Here is an 18,734-nt window from a genome sequence, read left to right as displayed (position 1 = left end):
TAACTATTTGAGGATAATGGATCCCCAGGCACAATCTCTTTTTCAGTTGTTATCTCCCCAACATCTTGTTCTCCTATTGCTGGTGAGAGTATATGGATGATTGGGATCTTCGTATCTTCTGGAATCTTCAATGATGAAGCTAAATTTGCTAAGGCATCTGCCCCAGCATTTTCTTCTCTGGGTACCTGTATAATACTAAAAGAATCGAAGAGCCTTGATAGTTCCTTCACAACATCTAGATATTTGATTAGTTTTTCACCTTTAACAGCATATGAGCCATTAAAGTGGTTAGTCATCAATAAAGAATCTACATATACTTGAAGATACCTGATCCTCATGTGTTTAGCTAATTGCAAACCTGCGATAGAGCTTCGTGTTCCGCTTCATTATTGGTGGCTTGGAATGCACATGCAATGGACTGGGGTATTATGTCCCCCTGTGGCGATTTCAGTAGGATACCCAATCCTGTTCCTTTTACGTTGGATGCTCCATCAGTAAAGAGGATCCAAGGATCCTTGGTTTCTTCAAGTTGTTGGACCTCTAGATCAGCTTCATTTTGCATGTCACTACTGAAATCAGCCACAAAGTCTGCAAGCGCTTGTGATTTAATGGTTGTTCTAGGCTCATACTGAATATCATATGCACTCAGCTTCACAGGCCACTTGGCCATTCGACCCGATAATTCTGGCTTTCTAAGAACATTCTTAACAGGATAGTTAGTTCTCAAAATAATAGTATGTGTTTCAAAGTAATGTCTCAATTTAGTAGAAGCCATAATAAGTGCAAGAATTAATTTTTATAAATGAGAATACCTGGCTTCTGCATTTAAAAGACTTTTACTTATATAATAAACAGGATGTTGTTCCCCTTCACGATCCTTCACAAGGACAGCACTTACAGCGTTTCCTGAGACAGCTAGGTACAGGTATAAGGATTCTCCATCCACAGGCTTCATCAGAGTTGGAGGTGAGGATAAGTAATCCTTCAAGGCTTTGAGTGCAGCCTCATGCTTTTCCGTCTACTCGAACTTCTTATTCTTTCTCAGAATGTTATAGAAGTCTTTGCACTTCTCGGAGGATCTTGAGATGAACCTGTTGAGAGCGGCTATTCTTCCCGTGAGCCTTTGGACATCCTTGGCATTTTCAGGGGATTTTAAATTAATGATGGCTTCTATCTGCTCGGGGCTCGCTTCTATTACCCTTTTGGTCACCATGTATCCAATAAACTTTCCAGCCATAACACCAAAATGGCATTTTGACGGGTTCAGTTTCATGTTATATTGGTCAAGGATATTGAATGATTCTTCGAGATCTCTAAAGTGATCCTCAACCCTCTTTGACTTCACTACCATGTCATCTATGTAGACTTCCATGGTTTTGCCTAACTGATCCTTGAACATCATGTTGACCAATCTTTGATATGTTGCCCCTGCATTTCTTAGTCCGAATGGCATAGCAATATAACAATATATGCCGGTAGGAGTCATGAATGCTGTATCCTCTTGATCAGATGGTTCCATCTGAATTTGTTGAAATCCAGAGGAAGCATCCATAAAGGTAAGCATCTCATGCCCTGCCGTTGCATCCACCATGGAGTCTATATGTGGTAGTGGGAAAGGATTCTTGGGGCATGCCTTGTTTAAATCGGTGAAATCGACACACACTCTCCACTTTCCATTCTTTTTTGAAACAACAACCACATTAGCTAGCCATCGAGGATATTTAACCTCTCTGATCATACCGGCCTTAAGAAGTTTTTCAACTTCTTCTTGTATGATCGCATTCCTCTCAGGAGCGAATTTCCTTCGCTTCTGATGGACGGGTTTAATAGAATGATCAAGGCCCAACTTATGAGTAATTACCTCCTTAGAAATACCTGTCATTTCTGAATGTCTGAAGGCAAATGTGGATTTTCATCAATTTAGGAAGGATATCATATTCTCCTCGATCTCATCAGGGATATAGGATCCTAGGAACTCCTTCATGCCTGGATCTTTAGGATCTAAAGATACTTCTTTTACATCTCGCTCCCGAGCTTCAAGTACGTCCCTAGGATGTTTCTGTAATTGCTATGCTATCGTTTGTTTAGCTGTCGGCTTCATGGATGAAGAATAATAATTCTTGGCTTCCACTAGGTCACCATCTATCCTTACTACTCTCCAAGGAGTTGGCAGTTTGATGCACTGATGGTAAGTAGAGGCTACAGCCTTCATTCCATGTATCCAAGGTCTGCCAAGAATAACATTGCAACAAGAAAGATTGTCAATAACACAAAACTTTTAGTAAGAGTTTAACCCTTCGATGTATATCGGGACTTTGATGTCCCCCAATGTTTTCTTGGTTTCACCATTGAAACCCACTAGAACTGACGTTCTTGGGATGATTTCTGAGTCCGGGATGTTCATTTTCTGTAGCACGTCATGTTGGATGATGTTGACCGAGCTTCCACCATCGACTAGGATCCTACGTACATAATGGTTAGTAATAAATAAAGTTATAATCTAACCATCGTGGTGAGGATCCTGGATGCTGGTCTTATCTTCTTCATCAAAGAAGATTCTTTTATCAGTTGTTAAAGTAGTGGAGATGACTGGTCGGTCTCCGTTCTCCAACTTTGTTTCTTTGGCGTGTCTTTTTGCTGTGGAGAAAGAAGTACCGCATATATCTGAGCCACCGGAGATGAAGTTGATTACTTGTGCGTCTGGTGGGGGTGGAGTTGCTTTATATGGTACATCTTCAGGATCCTGGATCCTAGGCTTTTTTCCTCCCAAGAGCTCTTTGAAATGACCCTTGCTCAAGAGGTATCCGATTTCCCTCCTTAAACCAATACAACCTTCTGTCTGATGGCCAAAGTCTTCAGGGAAAGCACACCACTTGGACTTGTCTTTGAAGGATGTTGTTTTCTCATTTTTTCGAGGCCACCTTGCTTTTTCTCCAAGATCCTTCATGGCACAAATCAAACCATGGGTATCAACAGAGAAGCAATACTCGGAAATACTTGGGTAGTACTCATCACCTTCTCCTTCTTCAACTGCCCGGACATTTTGATTGTTGAATTTTGTGTACGGCTTTGAGTCGTTGTTCCTGTATGAGGATCCTTGATCTGGTTAGATGACTCTTGTTTTTTTGAAGCTTCTAACCGTTCTTGGATCTTCTTGTCATCCTCTAGCCTTATAAATCTGAGTGCCCTGTTTCTGACTTCATCTAAAGTCCTGCATGGGGTCATCACAAGATCGTCATAAAATGGGGAGCCCCTTTGAAGTCCCATCTTGAATGCTTCAATAGCCGTAGCCATATCAAGAATAGGGATCTCTAGGGCCTCCCTGCCAAACCTTGTAACAAAATCCCTAAGAGATTCATTATAAGGTTGGACAACTCTATACAAATCACTAGTTAACTTCTCAAATTTCCTACTACAAGAAAACTGGCTATTGAACAGGTTAACTAAATGTGAAAAAGATGTAACAGAATAAGTAGGAAGACTTAGCAGCCATTTAAGTGCAGATCCGAAACCCTTGCATAGACAAGCCTCCTTGAGTTTTTCGGGAATTGGATTCATTTCCATTCTCTCCCTTTATTGAGCCACATGCTCTTCGGTATCAGTTGTTTCATCATACACCTTCATATTGGGGGTCTGAAATCGTTTTGGGACTTCAGCATCACAAATAGGTGGAGCAAATCTGGACAACTTGTGGCTTCCTTCTGGTAATTTAGGAATCGGACGGACCACTCCTGGCACGCTGGATATCATATCCTTAAGCTTCTGAAGTTCCTTAGCCGTAGCCTGGTTGATACCTGTATCCTGCATAGAGCCAAGGTTAGTGTCTAAGGATATACGATTATACATGTTACCTCTCGGTTGATTGAGTGTTGGCATCCCAGAAGTGTAGCCAAGGTAAGAAGCATCTGCCATGGTAGCTGGTCCACCAGAGGCAATGGTTTGCATGGGGATTATGTCTCGTTATGAACCTCTGAGGATCTTTGATGTTCCACCCCTGAGGATCCTTTATTCTGGAATAAGGATCCTTGAAGTTGGGAGTTGAAGGATCCTTGGTGATAAATCCCAGAGGATCCTGGCTGAAGGAACGAGGATCCTTGAGTTTGCTGACCCTGGATCCTTGTTGAAGGATAGATGATCCTTGTTGAGGGAACGAGGATCCTTGAGTTTGCTGACCCATGGACCCTTGTTGAAGGATAGGTGATCCTTGCTGGAAAATCGAGGATCCCTGAGCGTGCTGACCCATAGATCCTGGTTGAAGGATAGATGATCCTTGCTGGAAGATCGAGGATCCCTGAGCGTGCTGACCCATAGATCCTGGTTGAAGGATAGATGATCCTTGCTGGAAGATGGAGGATCCTTGAGTCTGTTGAGCCACAGATCCTGGAGTAGTGAAATCCAGAATCCTTGGCATTAAAGGAGTCTGATCCTCTAGTGGCCTCTTATTCTTCTTGAGATCTTCAATTTCACGTAGGATCTTCTGGTTGGTTTTGTTCTGCTCCTCCATGTATGCCTTAACCTGTGAAAACATAACAGAAACATCATTGTTAGAGTTAACCACCGAAGTGGCAGCAGTGGTCTTTGAGCTCCGGAAGGCTGGAATTTGTGTCTTGTTTCAACCCGCGGTGGTCCTTGGTGCTCCCGTAATTGGAGGAGGCATCGGCGGCAAAGTTCTTGATGAGACGAGGATGGCATGGTTGATGAAGCAGAGGTTGATTGAGAGGCCATTGTTGGTGATATGGGTATGAAAGGTTGAATAATGATATAGTATTTTCTGGATTATAGCACCAATTGCCCCACGGTGGGCGCCAAATTGTTTTGGTTAAAAATCATCTAAGGATCAAGTATCCAAATCTGTAAAGTGAGGTATAGTGCTATGTTGATAATAACGAATATGTAATCGAAATCTTGATGTACACAATGATTTGATCACGAGGGAAAAAGCCCTTGAATACGATAGTCTTACTTCGGTCAAAAATTATCAAGGTAATCTTTGTTAAAATAACTTCGGTCAAGGATTAATAAGATAATCCTTGGTCGAATTACTTTAGTCAATGATCAACAAGGTAACCTTTGGTCGATAAGTATATGATTATCGTGTTCTCCGGCACAAAAAACCCCCGGACGGTGAAAACTATCACCGTCGATTATGTTGATAATAAAAGGTGGTTACAAGTGTTGTGGAGTATATGATCGAGATTACAAAGTAAGCTAGTGTGTAGAGAGAATTTTTGCTTATGCTCTAGTGTGTGTGAACTCGTACATGTGTTTAACCTAGCTGATCATATCTTCATTATATACAAGAAAAGGATAACAAATATCCCTAATTTAAGCCGCCAATCAAGCCATTCCTTAATTGTGATTGTTTCCTTCATTATCCACGCGGTATATTAATTAGATTGCGAGATTATAGCTTTGAATTGGTCATTAGCCGTTATTCCTGCAAAAAATATCAACATAACAAAGGAAAATCGTTAATAAGCAATAAGTACTGAGGATCACTGATCCTGACGTAGCTCTGGAACTCTTCAGAAGGATAATTGATCCAGACACGTCAATATCATCTTGACTGCAAGTTAGTGGATAGACTGAGTCTTCTAACCGTTATACCTGCTAAATATAAGACTACACATGAGAACAACCGTTAATAAATAATAAGTACTGTGGATCCTTGATCCTGACGGGATTTGGAACACACGCTAAGGATAACTGATCCAAAACATATGCCAGGATAACATAACCACAGTGTCAAATTTCTGTGCACTAACATTGTAGAAGCAGGAAAATTCCTAGGGTAAATGGTCACCAAGAGAGGGATCGAAGCGCGTCTAGAACAAATCAAAGAAATTCTCAACCTGAAATCTCCAGCAAACACAAAGGATGCTGAAAGATTAACAGGAAGAGTGGCTGTACATAAAAGTCTTATCTCAATATGAGAAATGATCCAAAGAGTTTTATGATATCCTAAGAATGAATAAAACATTCAAAGGGAATGAGCAACACGAGAAAGCTTTCCAGGAATTGAAGATATATCAATCCTCGACTCCATTGTTGTTGAAACTAGAAAACAATGAGCCATTATCCTTATACTTGGCGGTATCCAAGCCCATCATAAGTGTTGTACTCGTCATGAATCACGAAGGTGAACAACATCCAATCTATTATGTAAGTAAAAGTCTACTCGATGTGGAGACCATGTATTCTCTTCTTGAAAAATGGAACCTTGCATTAGTCATGGCGTCAACTAAACTTAGGAATTATTTTGAAATACATGTTATTCCTGTTAAAACTAATTATCCTATCAAGTGTGTTTTGAAAATTTCAGAAATGTCAGGAATGCTTATAACTTGATATATAAGCCTAGAACAACTATCAAATCACAAGCTCTAGCAGATTTTGAGGTTGATTTCAGTAGTGATACCCAACAAGAAGCAGACTTGAAGGTCCAACAACTAAATGAAACAGAAGTAGAGTGGATCCTATTAACTGATGGATCATCCATCATAAGAGGTTCAGGGCTTGGTGCCATACTAAAATCGCCACAGGGGGACATTATACCCAAATCCATCAACTGTGGATTTCAAGTAACAAATAACGAAGCAGAATACGCAGCTTTAATTGCAGGATTACAATTGGATAAGGATATGAAGATCAAAAATCTAAAGGAACACATCGATTCTTTGTTAATTACTACCCATTTTAATGGATCCTATGTAATAAAGGGTGAAAGATTGCTCGTATGCTTACAAATATAGTCAAGGTGTAGGCAAAAGAATTCAAGATCATCAATATAGAACAGGTTCCCAGGTAGGATAACGCTGAAGCTGGTGCCTTAGGAAACCTTGGATCAACCCTCAAGATACTAGCATACAACAAAATCCCAATCATCCATAACTTATATCCAACAATTGACTAAGTGGATCCCGAAGCCAAATAAAGATCCTTTTTAAGTTTCCAGATTAATGATCCTCGTGGAGCGATCCTGCCAATTAAGACGTATTTGAAAATTGGAGAAATTCCATCTAACGAAAAAAATCATAGACCCTTTCGAATTAAATTATCACGTTTAATTTTATTACATGATCCTTTATGCAAGAAAACATTAGTAGGTATTTACCTTAAATATCTTGAGGATCCTGTGATCCAAGAGGTGCTAAAGGATATTCGTGAAAGAGATTGTGGTAACCAAATTGGGGGCAGATCACTCTTCTCCAAAGTACTTAGAATGGGGTGCTATTTTCCATCCATGAGACAAGATGCTATGGATTATGCTCAGAAATATGATGCTTGCCAAAGACATAGTAATTTGTTTTCCAACCCGTATGAATCCGATTATATCCCGCTGGCCATTCATGGAGTGGGGAATGGGCATAGTTAGAAAATTACCAAAAGTACCTGGAGGAAAGTATTCATGCTTGCTACGACAAATTACTTCTCTAAGTGGATTGAAGCTGAAACATTTGTATAAGTCAAAGAAAAAGAAGTCAAATCCTTCATAAAACACAATATCCTACAAGGTTTGGGATCCCAACAGAAATAACTTTTGACAATGGATCTAAATTTATTGTAAAAAGAACAAATGTTTTTGTGCTAGTTGGGGGATCAAGATGGTAACTTAAAAAAAAAAATACTTATACGGCGTATAAGTCCCAAGTGTACCTATATATATATGGTTGTTTGGCATTTGAGTTCTTTGACTTTGGTCCATTTTGTATATGTTCTTTTATTGTCATATCATGATATACTCCACTGCTATCAATGAATAAAAAGGAGGTTAAACAGGTATATTGTGATTTTCACCTTATTATGGTTTCTACACATAACATTGTATAGTAGATATCATCGTGGATGTTCATACACGTCGAACTTATCTGTCCTGGACGTTCTTTTAGCATCCTACCTCAAAATCAAAGTTTGGTTACTTGATTATCCTTGTGTAGTTTTTGACCAAAACTTTTATATTACTGACATAAGATTATGTCAGTGATCCGTCGAATGTTGGAAATCGAATATGCAAATGATCATCGACGGATATTAGCGAAAGATCATAGATGTCTAGAATTACTGGCAGGCTAACAGATTAGTGATAACTAGTGAAAGATAATCCTAGGTGCTTGTTTCTGACGAATATCTTAGCGATGAAGCTCACACAAATTTGTAGAGAAGGAAAACGTGTATTATGCAAGATGTTAAAATAATACCAATAAACGTGGTGAACGAAATTAAAATTCAATTAGAATAAATGTCAATAAAATTTTCTTTATACAACATTGTTTTGGTCAAAAATCAATCAAGTATAATGTAACCAAATTTGTAAAGTGAGGTATAGTGCTTGAATGATAATGATGAACATGTAAAAGAAATACGTATGAACACAATGATTTGTTGTGAGGAAAAGCCCTTGATCTTGGTCGGATCGCCGGCACAAAAACCCCGGTTGATGACAAATCGTCTATCACCACTTTATTAATTAAAAAGGGTGTTGCAAGGTTCCAAGATTATGATCAGTAATACAACAAATGCTAAGTGTGTCTGTGTATTGCTAGAGAGCTATCAGTACTGCTAATGTGTGCGAAGTGATAAGTATGTGACCTAGCTGATCATAAACTCGCTTATAAACAAAAAGATAAATAGCAACTAATCCTATGTTTACACCACTCTCCCACTAGCCGTTTCCAACTCTTTGACCACGTGCTTAATGAGTCCAGTAGCGAGTAAGTAGGTAGACTAGGTCTTCCGGCCGTTATATCTATCAAACTCAAACCTACAAATAGGAAACAACCGTTAATAATAACAAATACCGAGGATCCTCGATCCTGACTCAACTCTGGAGCCTTTATCCAAGATAACTAATCCAGGTGCATCCCAGGATAATACATCTCTGTACAAATTATTCGTGACCTAACAATTGCCCCCAAAATGGCGGTTGGAAGTGGATGACAACTGGCATTTTGAATTTCAAATCCCTTCAAAAAATAATTAAACATGATAGGACAGGTTAGGAGTTATAATTACCCAGTTACTATTTATCTTGGGAACCGCCACTCCGCCTATATATGAAAATAGGTTAACCCTTTTTATCCTCACATCTCCGGTAGTTAGGTATTCTTCTTCTACCCTTTCTCTTTCATCAATAATATTTTCTTTCAAAAATATGTTCAACGCTTCATCTTCTTCCTCCGATGAATTGGGACTTCTATAAATGCAGTCCCAAAATCTCCTTTCTAACCCTTCCTCAGAAATATGTAAGTTCACCGATCCCGAAATAGATGGCCTGATTCCATTGTTTCACCGGAGACCATTTTTCGACCTTTCGACTCTTCAGTCCGATGTGGCGCTTACTCTAAAACCTGGGTTTGCTTTCCGTCTTGTCCTTTCTTCATTGGTTGCTCATATCCTTTGCCTCCTTTTACCCAAAGCTTCTTCGATGTGACCGGAATATGCTATATCCAGGCTATGTCGATGATCGGGAGGGTCTTGCACACCATTGAGAGGACAATAGACGAAGAGAATATTGAGTTCAGTATCCAAGAGCTATCACACCTTAACCACTCACGGGTCAAACCGATTCGTTTTAAAATCCAAACCCCGACAACCAACTCCAATTTCTAAAGTTACCCAAAATGGTTCCTTTTGGAGGAATCAGTTCTTTTTTATTAATCGAAGCTCCATTCCTAGTGGGGTTGATTTACTGTGGAAATGGGTTAAAAAGGGTAGGATCCTGGATCCTTGAAGAAGCTGTTTAGGATAATAGATCCTTCTTTTAATCATTTTACTCTGTTCTCTCTTATTGCAGTGGATAACTTTGCTTCGTTGGCTAACCTACCTGGAATAAGAGAAAAAGCAAACAAAATTTCTTGCCCTGGATCCTGAAGTTCGCACCTTCCAGGCCAAATTCATAGAAGCTTTTTGTTAAGACTTTTCAGAATCCACCAACAATATGTCAAGTAAGATTTAAAGTTGTACAATAAAATGAATTAATAGAAAACTTATATGTTCCTTGTGCTTTGTAGGCGCTCAAAAGTCCAACAAGTCTGTTAGCAAGTTCTCCTTGGAGGATATCGATAGCCTCATAACTCCTCAAGTCATCAAGAAGGAAGCACTAAAGGCAACTATCACTTCCGAACCAAGAACCGCTACTAACCGGGCCAAATCAGGAGCGTCCAAGAGGAAGAGGTCTTCAGAATCAGAAAATCCTTTCGATATGCTCATTGTCGTAAGTATCTTTGATCTTGATATCCCTTGTTTATGAATCAGGTATCCTTCCAACCTTGTGTAATTGTCTTGTATAGGCCGTAAAATCTTCCAAAGGCTATCAAGAGAAAATCGTGAGCCAACCGGAGGAGAGCTTTACTGGAATGGGAACCGCGGGTGCGTCGAAGGACAAAGCTCAAGCCAAGCTTGCTAAGGAGAAGTAACACTTGGAGGATTTGCTATCCACAACGGAATCCCATCATCAAGAGGAAGTGAAGCAGGTTACTGAAGAGGCCAAGATGTGGGCGGCCAAGTCAGCGTTGCAGGCTAGGATCAAGATGGCTATGGAAGCTGGTGATCCTGCCTTTGACAGGTGCTGGATGTGGAGAAGTGGAGGCAAGCTTTGGTGGTGGAGATGATGAAGAAGAAGCTGAGGTGGCTAAAGGGAGCAGAGCTGGAACAAGCAAGGAAGGAGCAGAGGTGGTGGAAGAAGGTGCTAGCACGGGCGATGAAGGATGCAAAGAAAAGGCATGAGCTCATGTTTCTTTGTTTTATTTGCTGATGTTTTTATGGATATTATGGTTGTGTACTTAAGACAATTGTTTATTAGGATAAAGGATCTATGATCCTTAAAACAATTGTTGGTGGTAGAAAAGGTGGAGGGATCCTCTGTTTTTGGGGATGAAGCCTTTGAAGCCCCTGTTTTTATTTTCATGCACTTTGATGAACGATTAGTAACACCTGCTTAACCCGGGTGGATGGTCCATCTTTTCGTATGGTGAAATCCGGGTTAAGGATTTTGGTATGTCCGGGTGACTTAATAATGATAATAACTTAAGCTTTTGACTATTTATGTGTTGTTTATTATTCTGAAATCATACTTGTTATAGTTTAAGTCCATAAATAGTTTTAAGAATTTTTCTTGAGAAAAAGCTTTAAGGATAGAATATCCGTGTAAAAATGATCTTGAATCCTTACACAAAAGAATTTATAAAGATTTAAGCCAAGTAAATGTAAATTTACAAGTAGAAATCATACCATAAGATCTAATTAGACCTAAGTCACCATAAGTGTTGATTCTTCTGTGATCCTTGTTATTGAACTTAGGATACATGATGCAAATAACTTATGATATTGAATAAACCCAACAAACTGGGGACAATCCCAAAAAAACTTGGACAAGCCCGTGCAACTGGGGACAAGCCTTTGTAACTGGGGACAAATAAACTGGGGACAAGCCCAAAAATTGGGGACAAGCCCAAACTGGGGACTGGCCCAAAGATATGGATGTTAACTGCGGACTCGCCCAAACCGGGAATTAGCCCAAACGTGAGTGACGTGAAAATGCCAAAACCTTAGGTATGGTACGTCTACCATAAATCGTAGGATCCTCCATATAGCCGAAAGCAACGAAATTGTCAGCCACTAAGCGTGTACTGGTCGGGACCTTTAAAAGTTACAGGCGAGAGTGTAGAAACTCTAATTCGTAAAAAGGCGAAAACCTTTAAACCTTGGAAGATATGACCATCGGGGGTCACACCTTAATCGTGAGCTAGGCCAACAAACTGGGGACAATATACCTTAAGTATGATGGAGAGGTGGCCAACCTCTTAGTCATTGAACCTCTTATTGAAATCTGCATTGTTACTTAAAACTTGGAAAAAATAACGGTTAAGAATATATTATCCTTTAGTTAGTAATGTAAATCTGAAATGAATATGTGATTAGATAGATATTACCAAATTTAGAATCCTTGACTCTTTAAGGATACTTGATCCTCTGAGGATACTTGATCCTGATTAGAAAAAGTATTTCTTGAGATGGATAGCATTCCATGCTCTTGGTAACTTGTTGCCTTCCATAGTCAGCAAGTGATATGCCCCTTTCCAGCTTCTGACTCGATCAAGTAGGGGCCTTCCCACTTAGGTGTTAGCTTTCCATCTGCTGATTAGTTGTATTTTGGAATGCTTTCCTCAAAACTAGATCTCCTTCTTGAAATCTTCGAATCCTAATATTCTTGTTGTAAGTTGTTTTGGAAAAAAATCTACCAATGATAATGTATCCTAATTCGTTTAGTGAGGATTAGTTCTATGATGACAATAGTGAATATATGAATGAAATAGAGATGAACACCGTAATTTGTTACAAGGAAAAACCCATTGATCTTGATTAGATCAAAGGAAAAAAACCCCGGGTAATGACAAATCGTCTATCACACTTTATTAATATCAAAAAAGGGTTACAATGGTGGAGTTTATGATCAACGAATACAATAAAGCTAAGTGCGTGTGTTTACAGAGAATTGAGCTAATGTATGCAAGTGCAAGCTAATGAGTGTGTGTGTTCCTGGTTGACCTATAACTCGTTTATATCCAAAATCATATCTAACTATATTTCCTATAATTACGCTATCTTCTCCACTAGCCGTTTCTTCTCTCTTGACCACGTGCGGGAGTCGTCCAGTAGCGCAATAATAGGATGACTTAGTCTTCAAGCCGTTATATCTATCAAACACAACACCATTCAAACACAATTATTAGTAAATAGATAATACCGAGAATCCTTGATAATTTACAATCTGGAATATATCACAATGATAAGTGTTCCATAAACTATGCCCTAACAATTGCCCCCAAAATGGCGAGTGTTTATGCAATACAGCTGTCATTTTGAAATTTGAATCCTGCAAAAGATAAATTGATTAGACGGTTGTCAGTAATAATTATCATCTAAACCATGAATATTAACCATCGCCGCCTATATATGTGGTGCTTCTGATTCTTTATAACCACATATCTTGGAAACCATTCAGGTATCCTTCTTCCTCTTATTTTCTTATTATAATATTTTGAAAAAATGTATGTCGCCTCTTCTTCTTCTCCCTCTAAACATTCCGACCAGTCCGACGATTCCGAGCTGTCAGAGATGCAACTTCAAAACCTTATTACCAATCCGTCCATGGAGATCTGCAAGTTCACTGATCCTGAGATCGACGAATTCCGACCACTTTTCCACCGGAAACCATTTTTCGACCATACGACTCTTCGATTCGATGTGACATTTACTCACAGACCTGGGTTTGTTTTCCGGCTTGCCCCTGTCTCATTGGCTATACATATCCCTTTCCTTCTTTTACCCAAAACTTCTTCAAGTCTACCGGCATGCCCTATATCCAGGCTATGCCCATGGTTTGGAGGGTTCTAAGCACTATCGAAAGAATCATAGAAGAAAGGAAGATCAAATTCGGCGTCCAAGAGTTGTCACATCTGTATACCCTTACCACCCATGGTTCGAACCGGTTTTTGTTGAAATCTAAGCATCGACAACCCAATCCAATTTCAAAAGTAACCCCGAATGATTCCTTCTGGAGGAATCAATTCTTCTTTGTGAATCGAAACTCCATACCCGGTGGGATTGATTTACCTTTGACTTGGGTTAAAAAGGGTAGGATCCCGGATCCTTAAACAGAGAAACAAACTGTGATAACCGATCTAACTTTTAATCCTTCTTTTTGTTTACCGTTGAAAACTTTGCTTCTCTGGCTAAGCTACCTGGAACGGAAGAAAGAGCGAAAAAATTTCTTGCCTTGGATACCGAAGTCCGGACTTTCAAGCAAGATTTGTTGAAGCTTTTTACGACATCTCTTCAGACTCCAACATGTCAAGTAAGATTTACATTTGGATAACAAATAAAAATAAATAAAATATAATAGAATACTTATCTGTTACTTAGTTTCTGCAGGTGCTTAGAAATCTCCCAAATCCGGCAGCAAGTTTTCCCTAGAGGATATTGACAGCATGATCACTCCTCAAACCGTCAAGAAAGAAGCTTTGAAGGTGGCCACTTCTTCCAAGCCAAAGACCCCAACCACCAGGGACAAATCGGTAGCTTCCAAGAGAAAAAGATCATCAGAGCCTGAAACTCACTTCGATATGATCCTCACTGTAAGCATCCTTTATCCTGTAATCTTTAGTTTGATGAGATCCAGTATTCTTCTAACTTTTGTATAAATGCTGGTCACAGGCTGTGAATGCTTGCAAGGATCACTATGAGAAGATTGTAAACCAAATGAGTGAGAAGCTGTCTGTGATGGGAAGTGCTGCGGTCACCAAGGACAAAGTCATAACCCAGTTCTCGAAAGACAAGAAGCGGTTGGAGGTTCTGTTATCCACTACAGAGACCCAACACCAAGAGGAGATGAAGCAGACTACTGAAGAAGCTAAAATGTGGGCTACCAGGTCAGTGTTGCAGGCCAGGATCAAGATGGTGACAGAGGTTGGTGATCCTACGTTTGACAAGGCTGTTTGGGATGTTGAGAAGTGGAAAGCGACTTTGGTGACTCTTGGTGGTGAAGAAGATGTGGCGATGATGGATGAAGTTGGAACTAGCGGAGCAAAGGAGGCGGTGGAGACTGAGGAAGGAGTGGGTGCAGCTGAAGGTGAAGAGGCTGCTTGAACGAGCGATGAAGGATATCAAAGACAAGGCTAGAGCCCGTTTTTTTTATTTTGTTTTATTATGTTTTTATGGATAATGGTTTGTAATGGATAATAGTAACTAGGTTGAAGGATCAGTGATCCATAAGACAATTTCAAGGGGTAGCAAAGGTGGATGGATCCTCTTTTTGTGAGGATAAAGCCTTTGATGCCCCTGACTTTTATTTTCCTGCACAAGGTTAAACTGTTAGTAACAACTTACTTTAACCCGGAAGGATGGTCCATGCTTCAAATGGTGAAGTCCGTGTTAACTTTTGGTAATTTTAAGTAAGTTTTTAATGAACAAAATCTTTTGATTATTTGCTTATTACTTGTTATTTTGAAAGTTTATTTTCCACAGCCTTAGCTTTATTGAAAGATCTAAGAAATAATCTTGAGTAAAAGAAATTTTAGGATATAATATTCTTGCGAAAATAACTTAGAGATTTCATATCCTTAAGTAAATGGGTTTACAAAGATTTTAGCTAAACAAATGTAAATTGACAAGTTGAAATCATACCATAAGGTCTAATTAGACCTAAGTTACCATAAGTAATAACCCTTCTGTGATCCTTGTAGAAGTAATTTAAGGATTTTGAATCCGTAAGTCTTGATTCTCGTAATTGAACTTAGGATATCTGTTGCAAATAACTTATAAGATTAATTGGGGTTAGACCCATTAAAGTGGGGACAAGCTCAAAAATGAACTGGGGACAAGCCCGTGAATTGGGGACAAGCCAAAAACTGGGGACAAGCCCAAACTTGGGGACAAGCCCAAAACTGGGGACAAGCCCAAACTGGGGACTGGCCCAAAGATACGGATGTCAACTAGGGACTCGCCCAAACCGGGATTTAGCCCAAACTTGAGTGACGAGAAAACGCCAAAACCTTGGCTAACATGAAAATGTTAGAAACTTTTGTCTTGAGATAACATGAAAATGTTATAAACCGGTGGTATGGTAAGTCTACCATAAATCGTAGGATCCTCCATATAGCCGAAGACAACGAAATTGTCAGCCACTAAACGTGTACTAGTCCCGTTGCCCCGGACAATACATTGGATAGCGTGCACTCCAGGCGAGAGTGTAGAAACTCTAATATATAAGAAAGGTGAAAACCTTTAAACCTTAGAAGATATGACCATCGGGGGTCATACCTTAAACGTGGGCTAGGACAAGGGAAATAATAAGATACCTTTAAATGCGAAGGAGAGGTGGCCAACCTCTTAGACACTAATCTTCTAACTAACATCCTGCACAGTAATTTGATACTTGGAATAAATAAAGGTTAAGAATATGTTATCCTTAAATTAATAAAAATCTTAAATAAATAAGTGATCATATAGATATTACCAATTTCAGGATCCTTGATGTTATAAGGATACTCCATCTTCGGAGGATACCGGATCCTGATCAGTAAAAGTACTTATTGAGATGGATAGCATTCCATGCTCTTGGTAACCTGTTGCCTTCCATAGTGAGCAAATGATATGCCCCCTTTCCTGCCTCCGACTCGGTCAGATAAGGACCTTCCCACTTAGGTGCTAGCTTCCCATCTGCCGGATTGGTTGTGTTTTGGAAGGCTTTTCTCCAGACCAGATCTCCTTGAAATTTTCAGATCCTTATACTTTTGTTGTATGCCCTAGCTACCTTTTGTTGATATGCTGCCATTCTGATCTTTGCTAGGTCTCTGAGCTCTTCAATAGTATCCAAGTCTTCGAGAAGGATTCCATTATTTGCTTCAGGATCACGGATGCTCGTTCTGGCAGTGGAAACTATCATCTATGTAGGGATTACAGCTTCCGAGCCAAACACCAATGAGAAAGGTGTTTGACCTGTTGCATTCTTTGGTGCTGTCATGTCTGCCTAAAGAACATAAGGTAGCTCTTCGGCCCACTTGCCTTTCTTGGATCCTAGTTTCTTATTCAAATTGTTGATGATTATCTTGTTACTTGATTCCTCCTGGCCATTAGCTTGAGGATGCACCGGAGTAGAGGTAATTTTCTTGATGCCCCAACTGTCACAAAATTTAGTGGTTCTTTTCCCGATAAACTGGGAACCACTGTCACAATTAATCTCCGATGGAATACCAAATCTAGTAATAACATTTCTTTTAATAAAAGATATCACCTCTTTTTCGCGTACTTGAACAAAATCTTCTACTTCTATCCACTTTGAAAAGTAATCAGTCATTGCAAGCATGAATACTTTTCCTCTTGGGGCTTTAGGCAGCTTACCAATGATATCCATGCCCCATTTCATGAAAGGTCATGACGAGGATATAGGAGACATAGGCTCCGCTGGCTGATGTAGGATGTTACCTTGCCTTTGACATGAGTCACACTTCTTCGAATATTCCATGGCGTCTCTTTTCATGGTTGGAAAGTAGTAACATGTTCTCAAAATTCTAGAGAATAGGGTCCTACCTCCAGTGTGGTTACCACAGTAACCCTCATGAAAGTCTTTAAGTACCTCTTGAATTTCAGGATCTTCGACACACCTCAAGTAGGGTCCTTCAAGAGATTTTCTATACAAAATATCGTGTAATATAATGTATTGTGATACCTTAATTTTGAAGGACTTAGGATTCTCCGTGATTGGAATATCTCCAGTCTGAATGCACTTCTTGATTGGGAGGATCCAAGATCTTTTATTATTCGAGGATAATGGATCCCAAAGTACAATCTTATTGTTAGTCGTTATCTCCCCAACTTCTTGTTCTCCTATTGCTGGCGAGAATATATGGATGATTGGGATCGTCGTATCCTCTGGAATCTTCAAAGATGAGGCTAAATTTGCCAAAGCATCTACCCCAGCATTCTCTTCCTTGGTACCTGTACTATACTAAACAATTTGAAGGATTTGGCTAGTTCCTTCACAACATCTAGATATTTGATTAGTTTTTCACCTTTAACAACATATGAGACATTAAAGTGGTTAGCTATTAACAATGAATCTACATATACTTGAGATACCTGATCCTCATGCATTTAGTTAATTGCAAACCTGTGATCAGAGCTTCATACTCTACCTCATTATTTGTCGCTTGAAACTCACAGGCTATAGACTGGGGTAATATGCCCCCCTGTGGCGATTTCAGTAGGTTACCTTATCCTGTTCCTCTTACATTGGAAGCTCCATCTGTAAAGAGGATCCAAGGATCCTTGGTTTCTTCTAATTGTTGAACCTCCAAGTCGGCTTCTTTCTGCATGCATTTAGTTAATTGCAAACCTGTGATCAGTGCTTGCGATTTGATGGCTGTTATGGGGTCATACTGAATATCATACGCACTCTGCTTCATAGCCCATTTTGCTATCCTTCCTGATAATTCTGGATTTCTAAGGACATTCTGAACAGGGTAGTTTGTTCTTAAAATAATAGTATGAGTCTCAAAGTAATGTCTCAATTTAGTAGAAGCCATAATAAGTGCCAGAATTAATTTTTCTAAATGAGAATACCTGGCTTCCGCATCTAGAAGACATTTACTTACATAATAATAGGGGTGCTGTTCACCTTCGTGATCCTTCACAAGGACCGCACTTACATCATTTCCTGAAACATATAGGTAGAGATATAAGGATTCTCCATCCACAGGCTTCATCAGAGCTGGTGCTGAGGATAAGTAATCCTTTAAGGCTTTGAGTACAGCCTCATGCTTCTCCGTCCATTCGAACTTCTTATTTTTCCTAAGAATGTCGTGAAATCTTTGCACATCTTGGAGGATCTGGAAATGAATCTATTGAGAGCAGCTATTCTTCCTGTTAGCCTTTGGACATCTTTAGCATTCACAAGAGACTTTAAGTTGATAATGGCTTCTATTTGCTCAAGGCTTGCGTCTATCCCTCTTTTGGTCACCGTATATCCTAGAAACTTTATGGCCTTAACACCAAAATGGCATTTTGACGGGTTCAGTTTCATGTTAAATTGGTCAAGGATATTGAATGCCTCTTCCAAGTCTTTAAGGCGTTCTTTGTCCCTATTAGACTTGACAACCATGTCGTCAATATAGACTTCCATGGTTTTCCCGTTTTGGTCTTTAAACATCATGTTGACTAAGCGTTGATATGTTACA

Source organism: Bidens hawaiensis, unplaced genomic scaffold (genome assembly GCF_021521415.1).
Source record: "Bidens hawaiensis isolate Kalapana, Puna unplaced genomic scaffold, B.hawaiensis_p1.1 tig00008161_1, whole genome shotgun sequence".
Classification (NCBI taxonomy): domain Eukaryota; kingdom Viridiplantae; phylum Streptophyta; class Magnoliopsida; order Asterales; family Asteraceae; genus Bidens; species Bidens hawaiensis.
This window is presented reverse-complemented; position numbering follows the sequence as displayed.